General features: G+C 30.4%; 1 protein-coding gene across 2 annotated transcripts in view; it reads left to right on the top strand.

Annotated features, from left to right (window-relative positions):
• The first annotated feature begins 12,361 nt into the window (after window positions 1–12,361).
• The window catches only part of LOC125063976 (glutamate receptor-interacting protein 1), a 308,367-nt gene continuing 306,797 nt past the window's right edge, over window positions 12,362–13,931 (top strand). For both annotated transcript variants that reach the window (XM_047670731.1, XM_047670730.1), the window contains exon 1: window positions 12,362–12,515. The gene's annotated coding sequence lies outside the window, so the exon portion shown is untranslated. The remainder of the gene's footprint in view (window positions 12,516–13,931) is intronic.

The following is a 13,931-nucleotide window of genomic DNA, read 5'->3' as shown; positions in this document are numbered from 1 at the left end:
TGAATTAAAATAATAGAAAATTCAAACGCTTACAAATGGAGCTTAAAGCTGCATTATCGCTGTAGATAGTCAAAGATCCAGTGTAAATACAGGCACAGACATTGAATCTTAGACTCCATTGTTGTCAGCGCACTGAATATACGTATTATATGTAGGATGACTCAAAAGTACTAATATATCTACTTTAGTGTGAAGTGCACAAACTTTCATATTTCTTGTATTGGTTTTAAGCTAATGATTTGATAACAATTTAGAATTAGAACTATTTTTATTGATATATTTTTTATATTCACGAATGTAATTTACAACGTGCACTGAATTCAGTGTAATAAAACCACAAAATTCGCATGATATAGGAGGAGGTCATTAATAAAAATAAGGAAGGAAGGAGGAAGGAATTCTATTGTATATATTATTCTAGACCGATATATACCTTATATATGAAAAGAATATATACGTTAGGGAAATTTAAGATTTTAATTTAACCTACTTTCCCTTGAACGAAATATCGAATTAGTTCATAATAATATTAAGAGTTAAGATTTATTTGGGTATTTTTCAATACAAAAAAATTTATAATCCGATTAAAATTAAACTCTCGGGATGGTTTCAGAAATTAAAATATCCAATTATACAACATTAAAAAAATATATACACATACACAGTACTGGTGGGAGATCGATTTGTTAGATTCAGATTTTACTATTATTTTTTTAATTTTGTAACACCAGCAAAAGCTTAAAAGGATACCTTTACAAACAAAAAAAAATTTAATTATTATAAATAACAGCGTAACCAAAGTAAAAAGTAACTATAAGCATAAGCTTGAGAAATAACGGTATCGGTATATACATATATAGATATATACCGACATTGCAATTTTACTATGCTAATAAAAAATAATATTCTCGCTTAAAATTACATTTTTACTTTATACTGATAATTAAATGATAATATTTTTTATTATTATTATTACATATAGTAAATGACAGTTAAATTAGCACAGTGAAAAAACTTTAAAATGCGAAACGTCAATATAAGACTAAATCAAATAAGCAAAACTCGCGCCCGAAGCGATGTTACTGTACAGCTCCACTGCAAATATTTTTAATTTTTGGTCCAAAATATAAGATTAATAGTGACATAATATAGAGTTTATAATTCGATATTAATTTCAAGAAATTTTAAATAAGTAGATCTATATATAAAGATATAAATTATTAGTTTATTGTTTATATACTATTTTTTATTTAATTTTTTTTTTGGCATTAGCAGCCTGTAAATTTTCCCATTGCTGGGCTAAAGGCCTCCTCTCCCTTTGAGGAGAAGGTTTGGAGCATATTCTACCACGCTGCTCTAATGCGGGTTGGCGGAATACACATGTGGCAGAATTTTGTTGAAATTAGATGCATGCAGGTTTCCTCACTATGTTTTCCTTCACCGCCGAGTGAATATACTAATTTCTATATAATTTAATCAGGCTCAAAATCAAATTAAATTAAAATATACTTTTTTCAAGTAGTCTTTTACAAGCGCTTGTCATTTAACAAACTATATTATAAGTAGCCATCACCGGTTCGGGATGTAGATTCTACCGAGAAAAACCGGCAAGAAACTCAATAGTTACTCTTTATGATCATCCAAAAATACAGTACTGTTCCTTATACAATTATATATGTATGTATTATATCCTGCCTGGAAGTCCACAGGCATTAACTACGCAGAAGGGAGATATCATATTAGTTCCCAAGGTAAGTGGCATTGGCAATGTAATATATGGTTAATATGAATTGTTAATAAGTATAATATCTTAAAGCGCCTCTGTCTATGGGCGGTGGTGACCACTCATATTATTATGATGATCCCCTACCAAAAATTTCCAACGCGGCTGAAAAAGTTTTCACTTCAAAAATATAATATAATATTTTTTAGCATAGAAATAACCCACCAGTGGAAATTTTGTATCACCCGGTCAACGTTAGACGAAATCAATAACATTAATGTAAACAAAATTCGCCCAGCTCTTATATCTTAGAACGTATTCTTAAATATTCCCCAGTGCGAACAGCACGTTCTAATTGCATTTATTTGCGCACCGCCTCGCCGTGATCATTGTGCATGTGTCGCTGTCTAATGATGTTTATTTTCTTTTTAACCAACTGGGACAACGTACTTTGAGAATATAAATTAAAATATATTATTTTTTTTTTAATTTAAAAAAGAGTATGGCCAGTATTTTTAAAACTGTTCTATTTTAAAAGTTTAGACATTAGACGATATTTTGGTTCCGCAAATGTTTTCAGTATAAACATGGTCATCAAATTTTGACTAATATAATTTAGTGCATAAATGTTTTCGCAAATGCAGGTATTTTCTCAGTCTATTTTTTTATTGAACGAGACGGCAATGCACCGAGAGCGGAAAGAGATCAGCAGCAATACCGATGGCATAACGTGCTTTCCGAGGCACATTTAAATGTAAGACTTCGGAATCTGCCATATACGCTAGTAATTAGACAGTCAAATGATTTCAGTAACCCATTTATGTCTATCAAGGGACGTGTTAATTATGTATAGTAATACTTTGGTATGCAACTCGCTTTACTATTCCTTTTATTATTATCATTGCAAAAGTTCAGTTCTCTGCCAAGAACATACATAATTCATTAGAATATAACAGCTTCAAAAAGCAGGTAGATGTACTTGGCTATAATCCAGTCTAGTTTGCAATTTGATGATTAACGCAATTTTTCTAAAATTCTGAAATAACAACGTAAATTTATGTTTTTTTCTTTCGATATCTCATCATTAAAAAAATGTGGTTACCCTATTTTTACCTATGCAAAATTGGGACTAATTTTAGGGTCATAATAGTGGCTTAATTGCCAATGCTATAAAAAAAAATAAGAATATTAAACAAAAGCTTGATTATAAAGTTTCTGCCATTAAAATTTCCGGAATTTGTTTCGAATTGAGAGAAGACTAATATTCTCAAGTATGATAATGACTTTAGTTAAATTCCAATGAGTTCGGGACCAACCTCCAGGACATAATTCAAAGACATGTAAGAAATAAGTTTTCGTGTTTCGAATTCTAATGACTTCAAAGATTTGAATTCCTACAAACACTGAGAGAATTGCTATGGCAGAGTCAATTTCATGAAATGTTACCTTTATCGGGATCATGACCTTTTATATGCATCACTAGAAATTGATCTCGTAATCTAAAATTATTATCAACGATAAAAAAAAAAAAAACTCAAACTGTCATAATCAAATTGATATTGTGCTTCATAAGTAGCTTGGAAAAAGTAGATTAGAAATATATGAAAGTCGTGTTAGAATACTTAGAGTCAGTTGAAAAGATAGTAAAATGTAAGCATATTCTTGGTAATTTCCCCAAGGTCTGCTACCAATATAAATTCTGTGGGTCACTTGTTTTTATACTATTGCCATCTAAACTTGCAACATTTGATTTGTCAGGAGAGTATTTAGAGATTTTTTGAATGAATACTTGCAAGTTTTGTTTTACAAAAAATTACAAAGAAACTTTTTGAAGAAGGGAAACTGACCAACGAAAACAATTAGTTTATTTTAAAAAAAGAATAAAAAACAACATGTATATAAGTCACTTAACATAAAGGCAAAGTTAACGCAGAACAAACAACGGCTGATGAGTCTAACACAATTTTATCTGTCACGTTCAGAACATGAGCGTAGGATGTTAATATTGCAGCAAGAATCATATAAGAAGGCAATTAGTCAAGAATAATTTGAGTAAGAATACAAATTATATGCTATTAAATGTTCGAAGGACACAAATTAATTGTATGTGTATAATGACGTATCAGTGCTTGTTTGCTAGGATTAATATTGTTTTTATCAAAACCATTAGTCATTTTAACCATTTTTTTTTACTACTAATATCTTCTCTTTGTGAATTCCTGTCTCGAATACAAGCAATGTTTTAATTAAATATAAAAGAAAAAAAAATGAAATTCAATTGATAAAGCTTATTTATTAAATAAAAAAAAAACTGTACTTCTGCTGTATGTCAGAAGAATGCTCGAATAATAAAAAAATGAAACAAATTTATTAAGCTATGTCATCATTCATGCTAATCTATTCATCCTGATTTATTTTTAATAGAGTATTTAATACATTATCATATTTCATATAGTTTCTGAAATACGTTCTCATTTAAACACGTCATTATTTCATCGGTACTCCCGAACTTAAACGATACATTTTGCTTTATTTAAGAGACACTTTTTTACAAAAACGTCTCCTCAGCCAGTCTATCTTTAGACGTTTACCGCAGCTGTCATATCAGAATTCACCCGACCGATTCCGCCAAGATCCTTCGTATTTACACATATGTTCGTTTCTAGTGTGCGAGGACTCGTAATGCTGACAAATCGTTGGTTGCGCCGCGTGCGATGATTCATGAGGATTGGCGGAATGCCAAATCCATTGCCATATTTGAAATCCGCCAATGTTTGATCCAAGGTTGGCTTGTTTTGTTGTTTTATTTATTTTGATAGATTGATACGTACATATATGTGAAGTGTATTCGAGAGAATGATTAAAAAATCTCCAATAGCGTTATGACTACATTTTCGACGTAAAGTTTTTCTTGTTTATTTTACAACTGTTTAATTTATAACGATTATATCAGCCGGAATACGTCCACTGCTGGACAAAAAAAAAGTCTCTCAAGAAATTCTTGATTAAATAATGATAAATATTTTTACGCCTACGCTATAGTTCAGTGACATGATCCATATACCTATATAAATAATAAATAAAATTCAAAAAATTGTTTTCACTTGTGTATATTTAAATAAAAAGGGAAATTGTATAAGAACGAACTTTCGTTTTTTTTGTGGCCTTGCCCATGATGAAAAAATAGGTAATAAACATTTGTAGAAATAGTTTAAAGAAACAAATACTTTAAGAAAGATTCTTCTCTGATGTAATTTCAGAACCAGAATACATTGAATGCATCATGCTTTTATGAGTAATAAATAATATTTAGATTTTGATATTTTTATATCTCAACGGTATCATGATTTAAAAATATTTAAATTGCTAATTATACCTAATTATTATTAGAAAGAGCTTTTTTTTAATGACAGAGGTTAGTATTTAATTGTTTGTTTCACGTAAAAACTATCTACCGAATTTTCCACGGGGAGTGTTCCGAGGAATTGTTTGGATTAATCCCAGCAGCTGAATTCCATCTTCGGACATCTCGACAAAATTCTAAATTTCACCCACACCACTTAGATGTCCGTAAATCCACAACAGCGCGATTTTTAGGCATTTTCTGCCTCGCACAACCACTCTGTGGAACCAGCTTTCGCCGGCGGTTTTTCCGAACCGATACGACTTGGGAACCTTCAAGAAAAGAGCGTACTTATTTCTTAAAGGCTGGCAACGCACCTGTAACCCCCCTGGTGTTGCAGATGTCTATGGCCGGTGGTAGTCACTTTCCATCAGGTGAGCCTCCTGCTCGTTTGCCCCCTATACCATAAAAAAAAACGTAAAAACTAAATATAGTAACTTTCGGTGGTAGCGCTCGTCTGTGTAGATACCATCCACTCATCATATATTCTACAGCCAAGCAGCAGTACTCAGTATTGTCGTGTTCTGATTCGAAAGGTGAGTGAGCCAGTCTAGCTTAATGAGCAAGGGACATAACATCTTAGTTCCCAAGGTTGGTGGCGCATTGGCGATGTAAGGAATGGTTAATATTTCTTACAGCGCTATTGTCTGGGGTGGTGACCACCTACATCAGCTGGCCCATTTGCTCGTTCACCGGCCTATATCATAAAAACTACTAATCCGATTGATATTTTAATCCAAATATACTTTAGAAATTGCCTAAATTAAATTAACTTTTTCTTATATGTTAATAGCATAAGCCGCTTTTTGTCTCAGTGATTTTGGGACGATAGCTGCATAAAAATCGGTTATGGTCTAATTTTGAAGAGCTTCGACGAAGACGTAGATGTGCAGAAAATTAAAGGGTATTCTTGATTGTACATTACTAAATTGTTACAATTTAACAAAGAATTCATTTAAGACAGCGGACAAAAGTTACTGGCCGGTTACAAAGCGGTTACTAAACGGCTGTCTTATACAGCCGACAAACAAAAATGAAAAACGTAAACAAAATTAAAGTAAATTGTTATCGACATACTCCAATTCTAACTGAACTAATGTATACTATTTGATATTACAGATTTAATTGTAATAAGGTCTCATCATTTTGGCGCCATATGTAGATGAGTAACTTGCAAGTAACTTGCAAGTTTACATTGAAATGAAATCAAAACAACTGCCACAGGTTCCGAAACTCCTAAAAAAAATGAAATAAACGCGAAGTTTCGCGGTAGACCCACTAGTTTTATTTTATACTTCAAGGAAGTCGGGACGGGAATCTAGTTATTTTCTAAAAGCAGAGTTTTTCCAACGGATACAATACACAGAACTAACTAAAGCTGGTTACAATGTACGAGATACATTTTTGTCCGAAAAATGAATTGTATTGAAGAATACTTTTCGAACGTAATCTCTTTTATTTATTTAGATTCACAATAGACGCTCCGAATCGCATAAAATAAATGGCACACTGTGCATCAATTCATCCAAGTCAAGAAGATAATAAACTTAATTGAGGTATTATTTTATTTGGTCTTATATTTGTGATTAAAAAAGTTTTCAAGTTCAACAATATATCAACTGGCAGTCATTCTATGAAAAATAAAAATAAAAGTGATTTATTTTATCTGCTAGTAATCTGTATCTCTACTCGTATCTATACCTAGTATAAATCTAGTTACTATGGTCGAACGCATTCCGTGAACTACAATATCAGTTTAAAAAGCCCACATCAAAAGATAGTCCTTCTACTGGCTATATGATTGCTAGCTATAAGAAACGGAAGTTGTAAACATAAATGTCAAACAATATGGCAAACTATTAGAAACAGGCATGTTCACATATACTATTTGTTATAAAACAAAAATAATTAGATGCGCTTAAGCTAGAAACTTTCAAGTAGATATATTTAATATTATGTACATAATATGCAAGTTTATGAATTATAAAAACTATATATATATATATATATATATATATATATATTTATATATATATATATATATAATATAAATCTATTTTTTTATTAATAAATTATTAGACGGACGAGTAAATAGGCCACCTGATGGTAAGCGGTCACCATCGCCCATACACTTTGGCGCCTTAAGAAATAATAGTCATTCCTTATAACACCCATATACCACCAACCTTGGGAACTAAAATTTTTCCACTTTGTGCTTGTAGTTACACTGGCTCACTCGCCATTCAAATCGGAAAAAACAATAATACTGAGTGTTGTTAGACGGTCGAGTATGTGATGAATGAATGATACCTCCCAGACAGGCTTGAGCATAATGTTATTTATAGTATTACGAATTAAAAAAAAAAAAAATCTATAGATTATTCGCAAAGCAATTTATCCCATTCATTTTCTTCAATTCATCTTTTAATGTAGTTTAAAAGTGTGTTTTACACGATATGACTATGAATAATTACTTTGGAAGATCATCACTGATACCAAATCTCTTGCTAACAAAAAATCGTTGGCTGCGAAACGTTCGGCCGGAAATTGGCTGTAACAATAAAATATGAACCTGAGCAGTTAAAATTGTCCAAATTTTATTCTTTGAGCCGTGGACAAATTTTGACTTATGTTTCACAATCAAATTATGACTCAAGCTATTATTATTTATGACGTGCTTATGAAAACTAAATAATAAATAATTAATCGGTATGAATTAAATAATATACTTAGGTACTTAATATTCTCATTTTCGCTATTAATACATTTCAGACATGTGAAGTAAGGTCGGGTCGCTAGTAAATATTATATTAAACAAAGTCGATTTTGCCTGTGTCTGGTTATATTCAATCAGTGTTTTATTTTTTATTTTATTCATCATTCATTAATTATAAATAAGGTTTTGTTAAGCTTTTTCAACAATCTCGAATATAAATAAGGTATGATTTGATTTAGATGTTTTTAGTAAAATAAGATTGGTAATTATAGCAAACGTAAACGTAAAAGAAAATGTTGTAAACAACTTACAGAAAATAAAAAACGTCTTTAGAAAATCCATTTCTAGATTATTTGGGAAAATATCAGAAATTATTATTTTAATGAAACTCTAATGAAAGCTTTTTAGTTTCTGATTATTGGAGGAGATAATCGTCCAAATGGAATATATTATCATTCATTTTCTTTCATTAAAATTTAACTAGCTATAACTTTTTAGTATATTCGAATAACGGAAGTAGCAAAATCCTCAAGGTAATTCTGAGAAACAGCGCTTAGTAGTATTTATTGTTAATTGTCAGAATAAAAACGTAACTTCGCACCATTTACGGACAATTGCCCATCGTAGTCTTATTGCTTAAGGAAGCTCAGATTTCGGGACGAAACGTGACTGGAATATGTAGTTAGTGATTAGTGGTGTTATAGGTGTCGTGAAAAATCTATTTTTCGTAACGTCTGCTTCCTACGTGATGCAAGCCAAGATAGATAGCTGCCCAGATTCTCTTAAGCTTTTTTTTTTTAAATAAAACATCAAAGCATTTTGTTTTAAGATGATTTGAGTTACCGTGAAATGTAAACGAAATAATGGTCGGATCTTTTATCGCTATAATTATGTAACTACAGGCACAAGGGGAGTAATATCTTAGCTCCCAAGGTTGGTGATATGAGGGTGTTTTAAGGAATGATTTTTATTTCTTACGGCGCCAAGGTTGGTCAATGCCCATTGGCGATTTAAAATATGGTTAACATTTATTTCTACTCCGCATCAGTTGGCCCATTTGTTCGTCTGTGGACCTAGATTATAATAAAATATATCAGAAATTTATACGCGACATTGAATTAAATAATCATAACAAAATTAAAGATCAAAATAGCATAACACCGTAAGTTAGCTTGATGTGAGAGGTGTGAGGTGAGATACAAAGTCACGTATAAATTATATTCAGATTTGACTAAAAATGTATACCTATATAGCGTCTAAAGAGGTTCCACCACAATTATATCAATAACCATTATACGTATCTTTTACCAAGTCTAAAACTTAAGAAGAATGCAAGTATAATATTATTAAAAGAACCTTTGCAAGGAACGCTTTTCATAATTATAGCTGAATAATAATTCTCAGAGTCCTTTAGGTAGAGGTTTAAAATATAAGACAAAGACAGATTATTTTCTATTATTTTGCGATGTAAATAAATAAATATAGCGTATATATAACTCAAAACAATTATGTGTGTGTATTGTGTGTGTCTGTACACCGAAACACACACAAACTGACCTTATATGTTAGTTTAATTGTTTTGGAATGAGTCGCATATTTAATATAATATGATAAAAAAAAATCATTGATTATTAAGCGAATAAATTAAATAGTGTATGTATTTTTTAAATAAAGTTTTCAAATTATTTTTGGCGAATGATTCGCTCATCGCTCCGATGTCCTTTGTATTATAGTGATGCGTAATGGGCACGTATCGAAATTTTATCGATATATTTTTATAATTCCTGTATTTCTGTATATATATATTTTGAAGCTGTTTGTTACTTTCTTGTTGTTTTTTGTCAAAAAAATTCAATATATTGTTTTTAAATTATAATTAAATTAACTTTAATAATGTTCTTATATAAGAAATGACTAATATTCCTATTTACCCTTCCAATTAAGCTTAAAGCTTGTGTTTTTTTTTAATTTAATTTACAACACCCACGGGCTCGCAATTGCCCGTGCCTTTTTTTAAATTTTACTTTAATAAATTTTGGCGTTATTTTATATTTTTACTGAACATCAGCAGATTTTCGCTGGACTTCGAGCTTGTCGTCTTCTTGGAAGACGTGGCCCACACTGACATTTTGTTTTTTTTTTCATTTTAAAATAATATATAAATAATCAAGCTTGTGTTAGGAGTAGGGACGACAATAGCCCAAGGGATCAGGATCGATCCTGCGAATTTTTACATCACTAGGTGACCCTTAAACCATGGCGCTATAATTGACGCTGTCAATATATGAAATGCCGCGTGAAAATTTACAAGTTGAATCTATACACATTTTTGTATTACTTTGGCCCTGCCTTCCACTCTTAGTGCTTAGACCACCTTTGCATTCTTTATAGTGTACGTAAATAGTGCTTAAAAAGTGTGAATACATAAAAAAATAAACGCAAAGACAGGTCAATCACAACATCGCAAATAGGTTTATTAAACCGTCCATCGCGTTTCACCTACCCCCATCCCTTTGTTGTTACAGAATGTAGACGATATCCATTATTACGATGGTTTCGTGGAATAGTGTTAATTGACCCTAAAATCCAGTCTACCAGTGAATTTTGAAACTTAATCCAAATAATATAATTGTATTAAAATATATTTTTTAATTTGACTACATATGTAAAAATGACCAATAAATTCCTACTAAATTAATAATGTAGTTCCAGAACGTTGCTAGATAGGATATCTGGTAGTGTTCTATTGCGTTCCTAGAACAGAGAAATATGACTAATCTTTGGATTTAGAACATGGTGTTCGTTATACAATATATATTAATGAATACTGGTAATTATTTTAAGCTATTTTAATGTTAAATTTAAATATATTTACTGATAAGGCTAAAAGTATTCCAAGTATTTGAATAAATAAATGGTACGTCGTAGAATTAGATTTTATTGATATTAATCTTATATTAATTTAACTAAATTTGTCATGAGTCGACGACACCGATGAATCTTAACCCCATATTAAAGGTTTAAATATGTTTCAGTGAGCTTTCATTTGTATCAAAAGGTAGTTGGTATGTTGATTTTTATTTATTAATTTTATGAAATTTAAACTAGTAATTCTAGTTGGTATGATTAATCCATATAATAAAATGTATAAGTCAAGTCAACAACTATCACTAAGGTCATAGAGTCTTGTCAGAATCTACATTCTTAATCTATGTTAATGTTGTTCTTAATTTATTTAGCATAAAAATATTAAGAGCCGTGGAGTAAACAAATTAAGTTTTATTTTGTTTTTAAAAACATAATTTTGATCTGTCTCATTGAATACATTACAATACTGTGTTTGTGTGGGTTTTTTAAATCTATTTGTTACATTTAGACAGTCTTTCAAATCGTCGTTAAAGTCAGTCGCCATTGATCACACAACGATTATCTTATAACACTTAATTTATCCCGAAAATATTAATGAATATTCGAAACTAAATTATATGAATCCACGATATTAAAATAACGCATCATTAAAAACCATACATGAGATTGGTAAAGTCATAATAGCTTATGTCTGTATAAGTAATGCTTTTATATAACATCGTTAGTACAATCACGCCCCGACTCGAAAGCCTCTTCGAGTAATGATGTGCCGAAGTCGTTTTAGGAACATAGTTTGTAGCAGATAATAATTTTAGTGAATAGATAAATAACATTACCGAAATCGGCATATGTGTGGGTTATTTAATAAAACTTGGACGCGATGAAAGTAAAATTTCAAGGGCGAAATGGATTTTAACGTTACCTCAATGCTTTTTAACAAAAATCATCTATTTATGAATATTTTTTTATGACGTATTTGTTAGTTACTTTAATTATATATCGAAGACTCTTATTTTATATATAATTTTCTCTTTGATTTCATATACACATTAAAATCAGAAATAAAAATTTATACATATGTACATTTGGAAATTTTGATTGTTCGATTTTTGCAAAAAAGATTTAATGTGAAAATGAGACAGTTTGTCAGTATAAATAAAAATACATATATTTATACCCAAATTGTCGTGTCATTATATTCGTTAGCACAGTTCGTACTTTTTTAATTTTATACATAAAGTGTTTCGAACACACGACAGTCAATTTAGTCACTCACTTAATGCATTTCAGTTAATTCGATACATCATTATTTTTCAAAAACATTCCATTTAGTTATAAAACAACCTCTGGTCTGAATATCACTTGCACTGCACAGAACTATTTTCAGCTTATTTATTTTTGGATTTAATTAGGTACAATGAACTTGAAACTTCTCTACATGATACCACTCCTATAACTTCAAACAAATACAGTGATATCAAAGAATCAGTAAGCTTTGTTATCACCTCAAGTGTACAACTATCTTATTTTGCTCGAATAAGTTTATTGCTTCGCTGAACAACATTAAATCTTTGCATCTTTGAGCTTTTGCTATAGAAAATTGAACAGTATCGTACCAACCGTCGTGAGGGGAGGTCGTGCGCGTCGCCCCACGAAGTTTCGTTACGAAAATAGTATTTTCAGTGAGTCGTATTTTTACGTTCAGTGTGACATTGATTTGTGTCAAGTGTTCTAACGTAATAAATAAACAAATAATTATTATTCGGATTATTTACGGCAGCAATTAAAAGGATTATCATATCGATGTAAGTAACTTTGTTTCTATTTCGTTATTAACTTTTACAAAATCATCTCAGCTGTGACTCACCATTTTCTAAATGAGTACGGTCCCTTATAATATTTGGGGGATCCTCATAATGATAACAATTGAAAGTTGTATTGTTTGAACTTTGATTACGTAAATATTTACGTCAAAGTATCGTTTATAAACTTCACAATTAAGCACAAATTTTATGTAATATAGGCTTACATAGACTTATATATACATATATATATATATATATATATATACTGTAAGTTAAGTTATAAAGTATAATACGATGTTGATTGAACTTAGTAATTATGTAAAAATTGCCAAGTAATTTTGATATTTTACCCTTTGACTAATATTATGCTTACGTTTTATTAGGGGAGTGAATAGCATTGGAAGGGTAAATGAATGTTAATTAAATTAATTACGGATTTTTATCAAAAGTATTAATTACTAGTATAACATTAACATTTCAAAATTATTATTTATACTTGTTCGATTTATGTCCGTCATTAATTGGGACTTGAATTTGTGTCTTAAAAATAATTAAGCATTTTATATCTGAAAACGATTCTTAAAAGTAATTCGAAGTATTATAAAAGTATATTTGAGTAGATACGGACAGATTTTTTGTTGTAGCGATCATATGGTTTTAAGTTTGAGTTATAATTTTTGACTGCGGCTTCGCCCGCGTTTTAATGCAGTATGATTTGGGTATAAAAAAGTATCCTATGCCCTTCAGTTCGGTGGTTTAGCTGTGAAATTGTAACATACAGATAGACAGACCGACAGAGTTACTTTCGCAATTATCACATAGGTATATATATTGCAATGAATATGATATACGTAACATTATATATATAAAAAAAAATACCTAAAACGTATTTTTTTAAATCAACCCCGGGAGTTGCTTTTGAAAATTTGTACATGATTTACTCACGTGACAAGCACTTTGCCCACGGATATTGAATTGGACATTTTTTAATTTAAAACCCTTTTTATCTTTTTTTTTTGCTATATTTCTTTGCTTCCTTTGCCCTTATTTTACTGGTACAAATCACAATATAAATTTTAATTTTTCGTACTGATTTTTTTTTAATATATATGCGAATATTTTAGATGAATTTAAAATCTATTTTGTATATAAATAGCTAATGTTGATATATAGTCAAATCAAAATACAATCATTTTGATTTGACAAGAATTGGGACGCTTTCAAGGACAACTAATTGAACTGTAAATTGACATTTTTTTTTATAATATCGGTAGGAGGCCGAGCAAATGGGCCATCTGATGGTAAGTGGTCACCACCATCCATGGACAATGGCGTTGTAAGAAATATTAACCATTCCTTACATCACTAATGCGCCACCAACCTTCGGAACTGAGATGTTACGTCTGTAGTTACACT

This window comes from Vanessa atalanta, chromosome 5 (genome assembly GCF_905147765.1).
Source record: "Vanessa atalanta chromosome 5, ilVanAtal1.2, whole genome shotgun sequence".
Classification (NCBI taxonomy): Eukaryota; Metazoa; Arthropoda; class Insecta; order Lepidoptera; family Nymphalidae; genus Vanessa; species Vanessa atalanta.
The sequence above is the reverse complement of the archived record's forward strand: the minus strand, read 5'-3'. Positions and strand labels throughout refer to the sequence as shown.